Source organism: Onychomys torridus, chromosome 10 (assembly GCF_903995425.1).
Source record: "Onychomys torridus chromosome 10, mOncTor1.1, whole genome shotgun sequence".
NCBI lineage: Eukaryota > Metazoa > Chordata > Mammalia > Rodentia > Cricetidae > Onychomys > Onychomys torridus.
In genome coordinates this window covers 37,234,288-37,251,331 of record NC_050452.1, presented here as the reverse complement: position 1 = coordinate 37,251,331, position 17,044 = coordinate 37,234,288, and the positions used below count along the sequence as shown (strand labels likewise).

The 17,044-nt window shown below is 45.1% G+C and overlaps 1 protein-coding gene and 1 pseudogene across 5 annotated transcripts in view; one reads left to right on the top strand and one right to left on the bottom strand.

Moving 5' to 3' along the window:
• Fryl (FRY like transcription coactivator) overlaps window positions 1-17,044 on the bottom strand; it is a 242,924-nt gene that overhangs the window by 155,046 nt on the left and 70,834 nt on the right. The window lies entirely within an intron of this gene.
• On the top strand, window positions 15,469-15,941 carry LOC118592454 (annotated as a pseudogene).

Sequence of the window (17,044 nt, the reverse complement as noted above, 5' to 3'; positions counted from 1 at the left end):
CCAAAATCTGCGTTTCTGTGCATCTTTCAAATGAATTCTCAAAGTCTTGACAACCCTCAGCAGCATCTTAACTGCCTGAAACAATAATTTTTTAGTATAATGTTAGTAAGAATCCAGATTTTTTTTAAAGATTTCTATTTTTGGAAACTGTTGCCCTATGCATATTTACATAACATAACATACACATGGATTGCCCCCAATGAAAGAATGACTAACAGAAACATGCTTGCACCTGTGTGCTGCCCAGCTGTTTGGAGCAGAGATGCAGACCTGCACCTCGTCAGTCCTAGGAAGGAACGAGTGAACACCTGTGAACTCTGAGTTAGTGGGACATAGACTCTGTGGCCCAAAGCAGGGCTGTTCAGAGCGTGAGGTTGGAAGGGTTCGCCTCTGTGCCAGACAGACACGCAGAGTGACCCGGGGCTGCCCCACGCAGGAAGCCCTCCACACGTGGTAAAGAAAGGTTCCTGTTATCTGACGACACCTGCCTTTCCTAGGCCTAAACTGTCGGTATATAGTCAGTCTTCAATCACCGAGAGCTCCCAGCCTAGAGCCTCCTCTGGCATCACTCCTGAATGAGAGAGGGTGACTAGGGAGGCTGTAACCAAACAGGAAAGAGTCTAAACCAGGAAAGGAAGAGCCACCAGATGTCAAGACTAGAGTGACGCTCAACCGAGCCCTCCATGTGAACCTCGGGAAGTCACAGCAGTCACGTTTCCTTCAAAGGTGTCCTTCCTGCCATCCCTGGGGCACAACACACCTGTGGACCGAGCTCTGGGCCTATCTCTGCTCACCACTAGGCCTGCCTCGGGGCTAGACACCTTAGTCCACCTCTTCAGAGGGAGGACCCCAAGGACATCCTTCATCGCTTCCACCGAGTTGTGCCCAACCTTGTACAATGTCCTTCATGAATGAAATCACGTGAACTTCGCTGTTCTTAGGCTGATGAGCCAGCCTATCAGTACCTTAAATCATGTCTTTTGAGACCCCCCCACATGGCTTTGTATTCTCAATTTCTCAGTAAGTATTCGAATGGAAAAGGAAAACTGATTTAAAAAAAGCAAACAACAGGGTTGGGGATTTAGCTCAGTGGTAGAGTGCTTGCCTAGCAGGCACAAGGCCCTGGGGTAGATTCTCAGCTCAAAAAGAAAAAGAAAGAAAGAAAGAAAGAAAGAAAGAAAGAAAGAGAGAGAGAGAGAGAGAGAGAGAAGAAAGGAAGGAAGGAACGAAGGAACGAAGGAAGGAAGGAAGAGAGAGAAGAAAGAAAGAAAGAAAGAAAGAAAGGAAAGAAGGAAGGAAGGAACGAAGGAACGAAGGAAGGAAGAGGAAAGAGAAGAAAGAAAAACTAACAAACAAACAAACAAACAACAACAACAAAAACCCAACCTCACACTGGAGAAGGAAGATAATATTGAGACCAGTCTACATTATAGCTATAGTTTTCCTGCCTGGCCCACAGTCAGGACAAATCTCTCTCCCACGCCAGTCCCGCAGCTGCTCAGACCCAACCAAATAAACACACAGAGACTTAGATTGCTTACAAACTGTATGGCCACGGCAGGCTTCTTGTTATCTACTTCTTCTATCTTAAATTAACCCATTTCTATTAGTCTATAAGTTGCCACATGGCTCGTGGCTTATCAGTACCTTACATCTCGCTTTTCAAGGTGGGGGGAAGGGGGCTGGCAGTGTCTCTCTGCCTCAGCCTTCCACTTCCCTCAATTCTCCTCTCTCCTTGTCCCGCCCATACTTCCTGACTGGCTACTGGCCAATCAGTGTTTTATTTATTAACCAATCAGAGCAACACATTTAACATAAAGAACATCCCCCAGGGGTTGAGGATTTAGCTCAGTGGTAGAGCGCTTGCCTAGCATCAGCTCTGGCAAAAAAAAAAAAAAAAAAAAAAAAAAAAAAAAATCCTACAGCACTACATCACTAAATGGGCTAGCCCAAAACACAAAAAAGGGGGTCATGCCTGGTTAATGTGAACCAAAAGTGACTACATTTGACAGTCTTAACTTCAATTTTTAATATTCCTTAAAGCTTTATTTTAAATGTCCTAAAGTGAGAATTCATTTTTCACAGGGGACACACACACACACACACACACACACACACACACACACACACGAGTGAATTGTTTTGACTTTTGTTTTATTGCAGTTGGAAGCACCATACTGTTATACCATCTGGGCTGACCTTGAGTGCACAAGTTCACGATCCTTCCATCCCTCCCTCCCAAGTACAGTGATCAATCACAGGCAAGCGTATGGTTCCTGTGTACATCCTAACTAAGCACACTGAAGTGTGAGGCTTACTCGAAGAGAGCTGAGGATGGCCCAGTCCCCAAGTGCTTGTGCAAGCATGAGGGTCTGAGTTCAGTCCCCACCACCTGTGAATAAGATAAACAAGGTGCTGGGTCGGCAGACAGGACAGTTCCTCGGGCCTGCTGGTCAACCCATGCACTCCAGTTTCTGTGAGAGACTCTGCCCCAAACAGATGAGGAGATGAACCACGAGAAAGATACCCGCCATCAACCTCTGGCCTCCCTATCCATGTGCATACTTGTACACAAACACCTGCATGCCAGACACAGACAGACAGACAGACAGACAGACACACACACACACACACACACACACACACACACATGCACATACACATGCACTCATGTATAAATGTGCTTATAACACTATTTCTCTTAAGATTTTCTTTTTATTTACATATATGTGTGTGTGTGTATGCGTGTGCGTGTGTGTATCTGTGTGTCTACAGCCATGTATGTGGCCATCAACAGAGACCAGAAGAGGGTGTCAGATCCCCTAGGCTGGAGTAACAGGAAGTTATGAGCCGTTCTCGGGGAGCAACATTATCTTTCTTATGGACTCTACTTTAAAATAGAATGGGAAAAATTCAGAAGACCAAGAATAATGAGAATTCCCACATTCCCTACGAAGAACTTCTCAGAATTTTTAACAGGTTTCTTCAGCAAGGGAACTGGAAATATGCTCCAGCTACTACTTCCCCTGTAGAGAATGTAAGAGGCTGTCTGGGCAACCTGAGCTTAAACGACACGTTAAAAAGAGAAAATCTATCAAAGGTCTACATGAAAGAACAAGAATAAACTAGAGCAGACAAATATGTCTAATCTAAACCTGAAAGGTGTCTGGGGCTATTATTTAACAATTTAAATCAATCAGTGATGACATGTTTGCTTTAGTAGAAGCAGAATGTAGAAAAATAAACTTTCAAAGGCACGCAGGTGGATTCTAATTTTGAGTGCCACCTATCCACACTTATCTGAGATTAACTTCCCTTTTTAATGACTCTCCTTCCCTTCCCTCCCTGTCTCCTTTTCTCTTTTCTGGCGAGAGGGTCTCATGTAGCCCAGGCTGGCCCTGGGCCTGCTGGGAATTCCTATTCCCAGACTCCACATTCCAAGCGCACACCTCCACTCCCAGCATGGATATTTTTAACAAAGGACTGGCTTCAATAAATTTTATAACTGAAAATTGATAGTGTGGTTCCCTCCACATAAATGGCAGGACGGGGAGGGGTGGGCTGAAGAGCAGTCTCTCGCGTCTGGTAGACTAAGGGTTCCGCTGTGAAACAGACATTGACCGGTGGAGTTCACAAAAGCAGAACTCCGCACAGGGCAGTGAGGGCAGAAAGGGAATGTGGGGAGCCAATAGATGCTATCTTTAAAGAATAAACCATCTGGCCTCCCGAAAACTGCCACTGGATCACAGGGGTCTGGTTTGTTGGTCGTGTTTTTAATTTTGAGAGACTTTATGACCACTTATCATATTCCCTGAAGTTTAATGTGAGGTAACTGATATCGAACCAGTGTTTATTGAACACCTGCTACAGATAAAACACTCTTCCAAGGGTGACATGAAGTACAAGGAAATAGAATGGTAGATCTCTTCAAAGCTCCCGGCGTCTGTGGCGTCCATGGGGTGGTGGTAAGTCTGTTCCCTGACCTTAGCAATACTCTTTTCTCTATTACATTTTAACTGCTGGAAAACTTTCGGTTTCCCAGGGCAAACCTGTTGTATTTCTGTAAACAAAGTCCCACTGCGATGTGTCTCGCACAGTCACGCATGAATCATCCATGGCTGCCCTGCCTCTACAAAGCTCAGGCTGAGTACTGGTAACAGAGATACGCATCCTACAAGCCCTAAGATATGTATCCTCTAGGCTTTTACAGACTGCTATTTAGATCCACAGTTGCTTGATGTGAGCTTCTCCCCTCCCTTGCCTTTTCTTTCTTTCTTTCTTTCTTTCTTTCTTTCTTTCTTTCTTTCTTTTCTTTCTTTTCTTTCTTTTCTTTCTTTTCTTTCTTTTCTTTCTTTCTTTCTTTCTTTCTTTCTTCCTTCCTTCCTTCCTTCCTTCCTTCCATTCATTCATTCATTCATTCATTCATTTTTGTGGCTTTGGAACCAATAAAAGGCTAGTTTTGCTCAGGAACCACTGCCCACTGAGCAATGTGTTGTAGGGCTAAGACAGAAAAGTCAGTGGGCTATGGCACCAGGCACCTGCTCTGGTGTGCAAATAAAAGCTGGCTTTAGCACACATGAGACAGGAGCCAGAGAGCAGCCTCCAGTTCCTCAGCCAGCTTTCGCCAGATACTTTTCAACCATGTGTTACAGTACTGAGCTCTGGGGCCTCCCACATACACCCAGGCCAGCTCCATCTTCCGAGAGCTGGCATTTTTATATTAAAGAGACCAACAGAGGCTATACCAGACAGAGGAGTGAGGCCAGGGCAAGAACATGGAGGCGCCACACTAAAGAGTTCTATGCTCCACCCAGCCAGCAGAATCCTAGTTTGAGGAAGCCACCAGATGGGAGCTATAACCATCAGTAGGCCTTCAACCCAAAGGCCACCTTCGTACTTGGGTGGAGCCAGTCCTAGGAAAGTGCCTGCTTCCTGAATTCTCTTTACAGCACACTGGACTTGGGTTTCATCTTCCTAGTCTAGTCTTTTGGTTACATTCTCAACTCAACTTTGGCATTACTCACCAGAACCTAGTCTTTGACCACATCTTTATTATTTTCTTCAGTGTGTTTTGCTTTGTGGTCCGTTCTGGAGGTGTGTGTTTGTTCCTGTTTGTGACCTGGTCAGGCTGTCTTGTGTTTGTGACCTGGTTTGACTGTGTTCCCAGGACTGGCCTCAAATGTCTAACTCGGCCCTCTGAAGAGTAGGGGTACAGGTACAGGTACAGCACTGTGTCTCACTAGCTCCAAGATGTTTTTATTGCCTTATTCATGTTTTTATGACTTTATGATCTATGCTATATAGAGCATATTATTCAGAAATGCTTAACTAGTGTGTCTATATTTCTCTTATTCCGTTTCCATTAACCTTGGATTATATACTTCTTCCCTTTTGCTTCTTTTTTTTTAAGATTTATTTATTTATTGTGTATACATAAGAGGGTATCAGATGTCATCACAGATGGCTGTGAGCCACCATGTGGGTGCTGGGAATTGAACTCAGAGCCTCTGGGAGAACAGTCGGTATTCTTAACCTCTGAGCCATTTCTCCAGCCCCCTCCTTTTGCTTCTTAACTAAACCTTCCACCAGGAAGGTAGGCAACACCGTCTGGCTAATGAAATCTGGACTGGTCCCAGAGGGTCCTGGGTGGATTAGGACTAACACATTAGGAACAGATGGGTAAGGAAACCTGGAACAATGGGGAAACACCTGGATGAAGAACACAGTGTGAATATTATTTAACAATGGGGAAGTCAACACAGTGGCAGGCAGTTCTGCCCTTCTATGAACATCACTGAAAGTATTTACATAAACCAGGATGGCTATGACATCATCAGTGATCAGTCTTATATATAGGCTCTCCACCACACGTGTGGTCCATCACTGACCACAATGTCCTTACATGGCACGTGACAATATTTTAATCACCACAGCAGTCAGTACACATTGACTCAACATTAGCCACATGACTCAGGTCAGTCATAGCAAGGGGCTGTACAGAGAGGACGCTGTGGAGGGTGGGGGGGAGGTCCCTTAACAGGGGAAACAAATGCACCTTCACTTCCTACAAGTGAGTGTGCTTCCTACAAGTCCTTTCTAAACCCCAAAGAAATAAAGATCGTGATCTGAATGCTACTTGTGGTTACGTGCTTCCATTTTTTGCATATGTAACCATGCACAGCCTTGGAGAGACAGTCTCAAATGAACCTTATTACAAATTGACCAGGCTGTGATACAGCCAAGAGACATTGTCTCGGAATATTTGTGTACACTGTAAAGATGTGTCTCTGCCTAAGACACCTGCTGATTGGTTTAATAAAGAGCTGAATGGCCAGTAGCTAGGCAGGAGAGGATGGGCTGGACTTCCAAGGAGAGAGAGGAAGAAGAAGAGGAATCTAGGCACACAGAATTTGCCAGGAGACTCGGAGCAAGTTGAACCTGCAGTCCTGAGAAAAGGTAAAAGCCACATGGCAGAACATGGATTAATGGAAGCAGGTTAATTAAGTTATAAGAGCTAGTTGGGGGCAAGCCTAAGCTAAGGCTGAGCTTTCATAATTAATAAGAAATCTCCGTGTCATTATTGCAGGCTGGTAGCGGAAAAGAAAGTCCAACTACAAGAAATTATAGATGGGATGAGGTCACACTAACTTCTGAATCACACAATTGTTCAACAATGGCTATTTGGAGGAGAACACGGTGTAGACAAAGGAGGAAGCAAAAATGCCGTGTAACCTAAGCTCCAGAGAGCTTCCATGTAGCCATATGTCACGCACTAAAACACTCTGGAGTTATGTGTAATCAAAGACGGAGACCCACGGTCCTCGAAAATGTGTTATGGTGCAATGCTTTACGGATACATTTTTAATTAAAGTGATTCATCTAACCTTCAAATCAAAACTCCTCAAGTTTTTCAAGTAATTTTACCACCGTTTATTGAACAGTGCATCATGTTTGCTAACTTTTTATAACCATGAAAACTAAGATCAGTAATATTCAAACATTTAATGAGACTCTAAACCGCAGAAGACACCTAAAAAAACAATTCGCTTTCTACCCGTCTCTTCCTCCCGCCTCTCCTTTTTGAAAGTCAAGGACTCACTTTGTAGACCAGGCTGCCCTCAAACTCACAATCCTCCTGTCTCTGCCTTCTGTACGTTGGGCTCTGGGTTGGATGCCTCCACACTCAGCTCAGTTCATATTCTAGTCTGAGTGGGGAATCAGGACATCCAACTAACAGAAGATCACTTGGCTGCTGGTAAACCACGCAGTGCCTGGAACACTGAGTAATCACGCGCTTCGTTCATCCCAAATGCTGATGTTTGTCCTGTTCACCCCATCACTGCCTCCGCTCCTGGATGATTATAAGAATCAGTGTTGACCAGACTGCTAGCAAATGCCTGTAGTCGAGCTACTAGGAGCAGAGGCTACGTTCAAGAGCTGCCTGAGCTACTACATACTGAGTTCAAGGTCAATCCTGACAACGCTGGCAGTCCTGCCTCAAAATTAAAAGTAAGAAGAGGGCTGAAAATCCAGCTCAGTGGTAACATGGTTGCCTAGCCATGAGTTCAATCCCCAGGGTCCCTTGTCCTACTGAGCTGTACACTCCAGCCCTGGTACCAGTCTTTAATCACACAATCAGGATGCTACCCAAAAGCCAGAAGGATGCTGAAAAGCATCTCATGAATAAAACAAGACTACATTTGTTTGATCATTCTGACACCTTTTATTTTGTATAGGAACTAGATGTGGCAAATAAATGATTTACTTCTTTGGTGGTATGACAATACGACGCCGCAATGCACAGGAGAGTCCTTCGCTGTCCGGAAAGATAGCTAACATTTAACTAAAAAGCTCTGTTCCAGTAGGAATCAGAGGATGGGGTGGGGGGAGACCCATTGAGGTTTTATTTGAACTTCAAATGTTAAATTCACGTTTAATGCCCAGCTTCCTGACACAGTGCCAGGGCCCTGTCGTTGAGGCTGGATTTGTCGATCATTCCATTGTCTTTCTTGTCTAAGACCAAAGCCACGGACGCTGGCTACACTGTTCAGTTTCAGAAAGTATTCAAGGGCAATTCTCCAGATTTGCACACTTCTCTGGCTTGTTTGTTGTGTGACATTTTTTTTTCTCTAGAAATCTACCTTCGTGGGGTCTGTCCAACCCTGTTTACACCAGCCTCATCCTTCACCGCATTACGTAACACGTACTTAATTATGTAATCACAACAGCAAGTTGGAATTGGCATAAACAGGTTTGGTTAAGACAACAGCCAACTCAGCCCCACAGCTCAGCCTACTGGGGAGAGAATGGTGGTAGGGGGCTCACCAGCTGCTGTGTGCTGGAGCACTGATACAAACAGAAGATGCTGAGAAATGTACTGGGCTATTCAAGAATGTCTATGGTGGTTTTTAAAATATTAGTCTATGTATCACTTAAAGAAAGTTCAAAATGGAAGAAAAAAGATCAAAAGCAAAGATATTCTTCAAATAATGACCTACCAATGTATTAACTTCAGGCATATTTCTGTCCAGTCACAAGCACAGACAAGCAATTCCACAATTACAGGCAATATTTTCTAAGCCAGACTGTTCTCTGTGGAGCCTCTTATACGAGGTTCATTGCAGCTACATCACACCCTTGTCTAAAATCCCTCAGGAACAAAAACCTTTCCATGGGCTGGTGAAATAACCAGCTGGAGTGGGTCAAAGAGCCGGCCACCAAGCCTGACAAGCCAAATTGCCATCCCTGAAACCCACGAGGCTTCCACAAGCAGTCTTCTGCCCTTCATATGTGTGCCAGGTCACATGCATGCACACACATATACACAATAAATAAAGGGAATTAAAAAAAAAATTTTTTTTTTTGCTTCTTTTTGAGACAATCTCTCTACACGGCCCTGGTTGCCCTGGAACTCACTATGTAGACCAACCAGGCTGGCCTCAAACTCACACAGTCTCTGCCTCCCATGAGAAAAATTTTAAAACAGAAAATGGTATTCCATATCAGTTTCTCTCTAGAATAAGTACGCCCATCTGTCCCCCCATCATTTACATAGAATTTCTCCAAATGCTCAATTTCTCCTTTCATTAAATGAATAGGACAAGCAGAGTGTGGTGGCTCACACTGTTAATCCCAGCACTAAGGAGGCTGAGGCAGGAGGATTGCTGGAAATAGGTCAAGGCGAAGCAGAACCGCACAGTACATGCCCGTCAGCCAGTCCAGTATAATACCTTCCTTTAAAACAATAAATAATGACCAAAGTCTAACACCTCTTAGATAATCAGTTCCAGTTGATGTGTTCACAGCTCCTGGCTACATTTGCATGGGGGGGGGGGGTGTCACCAGTTCATACAGGGTCTTCTGTCAGTCAACTTTAATTTCTGTTCCTATTATTATATAAAATACAATCAAGGACTTGCAGGAGCATGGTGCCATTGAGCCTCAGAAACTTTTCAAGCATGACAGAGCAGCTAACCCACGGACAGACTGTGCAATCCAAGAAGCCTTGGTTCTAGGCTTACTCTTTGAGAAGACGCTGGAACTATAAGAGGAATAAGGGTGTGTGCCCAACTCTCTTCTCTCCTGTGGAATAACCTTTTTGTACACTGTGAAGATGTGTCACTCTGATTGGTTTAATAAAAAGCCGAATGGCCAATAGCCAGGCAGGATTATTGGGGCAGAGAAGATGCTGGGAAGAAGAAAGGAGGAGTTAGCCAGTTGCTGAATGAAACAGACAGACAAAATGGGATAGAGGTAAAAGCCACGTGGTAGACTAATGAAAAAAAAAATGGGTTAATCTAAGTTATAAGGGCTACTTAGAAACAAGCATAAGCTACCAGCTGAACTTTCATACCTAATAATATGTCTCTGGGTCATTTTTTGTGAGCTGGCAGCCCAAAGGAAACCCATCTACACCTCTCCTTTGCTGGGACTCGGTCTGGTTTCAGCTTGCCAGCTTGGTCTTGTGCACACTGTCACAAGGGTTATGAGTTCATATGAACAGCTGCCCTGCTGGGTCCAGATGTTTCCCTATAGTCTGCTATGCCTTCTGGCTCTTACTCTTCCCAACCTCTCTTCCACAGTGATCCCTTAGCCTGGGGCAGGTGCAGGGAGGTAATATGTATTTCCTTTAATAGTGAGCATTTCTCTGGACTTTGGCAGGTTGTGAGTCTATATTAATCACCATCTACTGCAAATGGAAGTTTCTCAGGTGAGAGTTGAAACATGCATTGTCTGATGTGTGTCCCAGGAAAGGGGCACAGGAAAAGCAGCTCTGGGCCAGTTCTCTAAGTAGTTTTCTTTAGGCACATCAACGTGTTGAAATGTGAGTTCAAGGACAGGCATTAACATGCACTTTAAAACTACACTATTGTTTATGGTACAGAAGCACACATGTAATTCTAGAACTTAGGACGAGGAGCTATCAGGATTGTTATCCTTAGCTACATAGTAGGTCTGGGACTGGCCGTCTCAAAAACCAAACAAAACTAACAACGATAACGGATTGGGGTCGGGGAGACCCTACTGGGTTACAGAGCAGAGGCATTTTCCAGGTCTTTGTCTGCTGCTTTTGGTTTTCATTTTATACTGTTAGTAGTATCAAATTTTTTTCTTTGATTATTACTTGCTTTTGTTTTTCAACTTTGTTAAGCCACTTTAAAAAAAGAAGAAGAAGAAAATCTGGGGCTGGAAACATGGATTGGTGGCTAAAAGTGGGTACTTCCCTTGTAGAAGCCTGAATTCAGTTCCCAGCACCCATGCCAGTAGCTTACACCACTTGTAACTCCAACTCCAGGGGGATCTGACACCTCTGGCCTCCACACATCCTGTCCTCACATGGACAAACCCCCACAGAGACACAGACAGACAGATACATACAATTTAAATAAATAAATAAATAAATAAACAAACAAACAAACAAACAAACAAACCTGCTTGGGGGTGTGTGGCAGCAGAGGCCTTTAATCACAACACTCGGGAAGCAGAGGCAGGTAGATCCCTGTGAGTTCAAGGCAGCCTGGTCTACAGAATGAATTCCAAGACAGCCAGGGCTACACACAGAGAAACCATGTCCAAAAAAAGAAAAAAGGAGTTGGGGATTTAGCTCAGTGGTAGAGCGCTTGTAGGCAAGCGCAAGGCCCTGGGTTCGGTCCTCAGCTCCGGCAAAAATAAATAAATAAATAAACCAACAGGCCAACCTGCTTATGGTACAACTTGCATGTTTTCTAATAAAAATTACAATAAAAAGTCTTTCACTGGGTAATAGAAATTTAAGGACCTGATATTTGAAAGTCAAATCTCTCTACACTAATCAACAAAGAAAGTCACTTCCTGAAGCTGAGTTTTACTTCTGATGAGACAAGTTAGGCATGAGTAATTCCACGCTTACTTATGGACTCTAGGAAATGTGAACAAGCTGGGATGGTGCACAGCTTTAATCCCAGTGCTTGGCAGAGGCAGGCAGAGCTCTCTGAGTTCGAGGCCAGCCTGATCTACAGAGTGAGTTCCAGGACAGTCAATGCTACATAGTAAGACACTGTCTTAAAAAAAAAAATTTTAAAAAGGGTGGGGCAGGTATCAGATTCTCATACACTCCTTCAGTGAGTTCTGTTTTAACCTTGGTTGGTAAGAAGACACACGCTGTACAAACTCTGAATCAGTGAGCTGAGTTTGTGGTGGTTAGTCATAATGATGACTTGGCTGGATGGGACCAGCTGGGTTAGTAAAGCACAACCCTGGGCATTTCCAGGGTGAGTGAACTGAGAGGTTTTCCTGCCCATGGGGAACACCACCCCACAGCCTGGGATCCCAGATAGAATAAAAGGTAAAGAGTGGAAAGCCCCATAGGGACAGGCTTTCCCTCTCTCTGCTTCCTAGATGCCATGACGGGAGCTGCTCACCTCTGCCGTGGTGGACTGAGACCAGCAGCCAGAAGAAATCTTTTCCTCCTTAGGCTGCTTTCCTTGGGTTTTCTGTCGTAACAGCCAATATGGCTAACACAACGGGAGGGAGGCAGGAGGGAACTATTATGCTTTTAAAGCGTTATATATTTTACATGTATATGTGGGTGCCTGAATCTATGTACATGTACCACGGGGTCTGGCGTCCACAGAGGCCAGAGGGGTGCTGGATCCCCTGGAACTTCAGTTACTGGCAGTTGTGAGCTGCCACATGGGTGCTGAGAACCGAACAGCCTCCTCTGGGAGAAGCAAGTGCTCTGAACTGCTGAGCCAGCTCTAGCCCATATCATTATTTAAAAGGTGGGGGTGGGATGGGGGGGTGGGGGGGCCCACCATGCTGTGAGATGGTTCCCTGGGCAAAAGCACTTCCCAAGCTAACCTGATGATCTTCGTTAGAATCCCAGGCCCCATGGCGGAAAGTGAGGACCGATTCCCAAAATTCATCTTCTGATCTCCACATGCAGACTGTTGTGCATACCCACATACACACACACACACACACACACACACACACACACACACACACACACACACAAACACATGAAAAAACAAAACAAGCCTAGGGCTGGGAAGATGACTCATCAGGTAAAGGCACTTAATGACACAAGCCTGACCATTGAGTCCCATCCCTGGAACCCACACAGAGGTGAAAGGAGAAAACACACTCTCCAAAGCGTCCTCTGACCTCCCCATGTATGCCGGCAATCTTACTGGCACGGCCCTTCTCTACCATCCGCCGCAAAATCTGACTGGTATGCTTTGTAACACGTGGACGGCACTAGAAAGAGTGTGACCCTTTGCAGGAACAACCACAGGTCAAGTTCAGAAATAAAGGGGACCATAAAAAGAGGTGGGGCACGCTACAGTTCACTCTCAGCTCCTATCAAGTCAGGGGTGGCACACAGTCAGGAAGGACTTAAGTGGCTCCAGACAGAAAGTGAAAGAGGCAAAAGTGAATCTCGAGCGCCTTACACAGCGGCGCACAAGAGCGTGCACACTTACTGAACACGAGAGTGGGCTGGCTGAATCCAGGGTTTGAATTCAAGTGAACGGGAAGCACGAAGTGCCTACGTGCCTTCCCCCTCCCTCCTCTAGAAGTGTGAGAAACATGCAAGCAGCTACCCCTGCTACCAGCAAGTCGTGGACAGCGACAAAGATTTTCAAAGGCTGCGCTGACGGAGAACTGCTGCCCAAAAGCCCGTCACCAGAGAGGAAAGATCCGGTTCTCTCTGTCTGGAGACAGCCTAGTGGAGCCTGTGCTGGGAGGTCTGGGACGCACTTCAATCTCGACCCTCCGGCTTCCACCTTTGCAGTGCTGGGGTCACAGGCCCGTGGGGGGGAGGGGGGAGCAACACATACTTTCTTTATTAAAACAAAAAACTCCCCATTCTTTTACATAATTGATATACTTAAAGTAGAAGTTATAGTTTCTCATAAATACAACTGTCCTTTTTAAAAACTGACATGAAAGAATGCTGAGGGGAATACAAAGTAACCGAGGCTGCCAAATCCTGCCTGAGATTTAAACTGGAAACTCTCTTAAAGGTAACATCACAATGTCTACACAAGTTTTAGAAGCGCCTGGAAATTTACCCTGAGAAGCACTCGCTGGAAGACATGAACTGTCATAAAAATGAATAACTGTATAATACTTTAGTGACTCAAGACTCAGGTTGACTCATTTTTATTCGTGTTCATGCTGAAAAGATGAACTGGGCCTATCCCTGTATCCATATGCTCGGGTACATTTTAAATGAGGCAGAGACACCGGTACGGCCGTGGGCAGCAGAGCCGCACCAGGACCCTCAGAAAGCTGCCACTTAAACACTGCCAACGAGATGTGGGAGCACCTCAACCAGAAATTTCAAAGGGCATTTTTCCATTGGCCACTTGCCCTGTAGAAAACTGACTTTTGTAACAAGAATAGTATGACGTGCAGTAACCCTTGTGTGCTCTGAGACTCACTTGCTTTCGTGGGGCTGAACATCCCACACGGGGCGTCCACACGCTAAGTTGCTCTACCGCTGAGCTACTGCCCACCCAAATACTTGGTATCTATAGAATAGAACAAGAAAGCAGATTTAAAAAAACATAAACAAAAGATAAGTTTCTTTGCTAGTGGGCAGATCAGACTCGGCATCTTATTTGTTTCTCTTCATGGGTTTTAATAACAACAGTTTTTAATAACACGTCTTAAGAATATTTCCCAAAGACCACCAAAGTTAACAGGCCTGATGATTTGATACTATTTTACATCATTTGTGTCTCCTCTCTAAATCAAAACCAAACTTGTAACGTTCGAAGACTTTGGTTAAGTATATTACACATGTTTAATGCTTAGATCTTACTTGAAGAAACAATTGACCTTCCTGGAGTCAGCCTGGAAGATCTGAAAGCAATGCCTTTTGACTTTACCTAGTTGCTGATGCTGACATCTGACGTTCCCACACAACTCGGTCGCGCCAGGGTCGCCCCCTGTCCTCTCAGAGGCGGTCGAACACAGTCTTCGCACCTTAAGTAATCTGGGGGAACTTGCTTGGCTCTTCTCTCTGGCATCCAAAACCAGCTCTCCCGAATGGGCAGGAGGAACGACTTTCTTTAAAAAATCCATCTTCAGGTGCTTCTACATGGCTAGACACAGCAGCACAAAGGAAAGGGCCAGGGACCAGACCAACTTCCTTGATGGCTGCAGTTAAGGGCTATACTATCTGAGGCAAAGAGCAAAGAGGCGTCATGTGAGCTTTAGGCGGTGCTGAAGCCCGGCGGGTCACCCGGCAGCAGCTGCTGGGAAGCTGATTTTTGAGGACATTACTGTGTGTGCTGATAACACACACCAAGCCGTTGCAGTCTGTGAGACTACAGGCCATATACGCACGCCCTCCTACAGTGGGTGTTAGCTGCAATTCCCATGCCATAAAATGCTTAGCTTCAGTCAAGTTTAACATTTAGACTCTGACAGCCCTCACTGTGATAATATAAAAATAAATTTACTTTGTTCTGGGGTGTACCCTTTCTTTCCAGTAAACTTAAGCTCTTGGGTGCGAGACAGTAACTTGGACTCAAAAGATAATTCTTATCATTTTGAAAATTCACTACCAGATCGCACAACTTACACAGAACAGGAGGCTGAGCCAGCAAGAACTTTAGACTTTTAAATACACACAGCCACACGCACGCAAATCCCCTTTACAATGGATCATACCTCACAGGACTGGAAACCCTAAAATACACAGATCATCAAAAGGTAATTGGCAAAACAGAGCCGTCTAAAACATCACCTTAAAGAATTCGAGAAGTTATATTAAAATTGAATAAATGTAGTCACCGGCATTATAGCGTTTGCTTTCAAAACAACCATACATTCTATCCCATATTATAGTTAGAGTGCACAGAGTTAATCCCACTACGTCAATGTTACCTAGACATACACTAAAGAAAAAGGGGGCCGGAAGTGCCTCTCTGCCCCTGCCACTGGACCATGGAGACCGTGGCCCAGTAGAGACCTTAGTGCGAGACTTGCAGGGGCAGTGGACATGGAGGCGGTGCTGAACAAGCTGGTGTCTGTGGAGGATCTGAAGACTTTTGAAAGGAAATTTCAGTCTGAGCAGGCAGCAGGCTCTGTTTCCAAAAGCACACAGTTTGAGCATGCCTGGTGCCTGGTGCGAAGCAAATACAATGATAACATCCGTAAAGGCATCTTGCTCCTGGAGGAGCTGTTGCTCAAAGGGAGCAAAGAGGAACAGCGAGATTATGTCTTCTACCTGGCAGTGGGCAACTATCGTCTCCAGGGATATGAGAAAGCTTTAAAGTATGTGCGAGGATTGCTGCAGACTGAGCCCTAGAACAATCAAGGAGCTGGAACGCCTCATTGACAAGGCCATGAAGAAAGATGGGCTAGTAGGCAAGGCCATTGTTGGTGGCATGGCCCTGGGTGTGGCGGGACTGGCTGGACTCACTGGACTAGCTGTCTCCAAATCCTGAAGATAGCCTCACCCGCTCTCTGCCCTGGCGCACCTGGGAGCCTGGGGACACTGGAAGAGGGTCCTGTCCATCCTCATCATGGCCTTCCTTTGTCTTTCCCAACCCTCGTCGTCCACCTCTACAGCCTCCTCCGTGACCTTCGACCTCCCATCCCCGACACCTGTTGTTTAGTCCTAAGTCATGCTTTGCAATGAGTGTAAATAAAATTGGGCTGTGGCTTGGGAAAAAAAAGAAAAGAAAAGAAAAGAAAAAGGCTGTAAGGCCCAAGTCAGAACCACCTACTTCTCCCCTGCTTTTGCCTGCCTTCTGGTGGGGAACCAAGTGAGTGAGAGAGTTATGAACAAACAGAAGTCAGAAGGTGGAAGCAGCCTGGGTAACTGTAACATCATAGGTAACAGCCTGGGTAACTGTAACATCATAGGTAACAGCCTGGGTAACTGTAACATCATAGGTAACAGCCTGGGTAACTGTAACATCATAGGTAACAGCCTGGGTAACTGTAACATCATAGGTAACAGCCTGGGTAACTGTAACATCATAGGTAACAGCCTGGGTAACTGTAACATCATAGGTAACAGCTGGGTAACTGTAACATCATAGGTAACAGCCTGGGTAACTGTAACATCATAGGTAACAGCCTGGGTAACTGTAACATATATTAATAACTTCAAAAGTCAAATTCGCCCAGTTCAACACACACATGCACAATCGCTTGCATCCAGTACTACACATGAAGATAAATAGGAATGTGGCATTTCTAAAGACGGAGCAGAGTTGTCCCTACAGCTATCAGGGGAAATGGCTGTAAAAGAAAAGCAAACTGATGTCTGATTTGAGTCAGTTTCCTGTCCCTAACTCCTTGACCACAGGACTTAAAGGGTCAATGACTCTATTTCATCCATCAAAAAATACTGCTCGAAGGTCCCTCATGGTTGACTTTAATTTAGGATTAGGACTCAAAGAATATTTAAGGGTAACGTAAATTCCACCTAGGGGGCTGGGAATGTAGTTCAGGTAATCGAGTGCTTGCTTGCCACCTATGCATAAGGCCCTGAGTTCAACCCTCAAAACGATAAAACCACACATGGAATACGCCGATAATC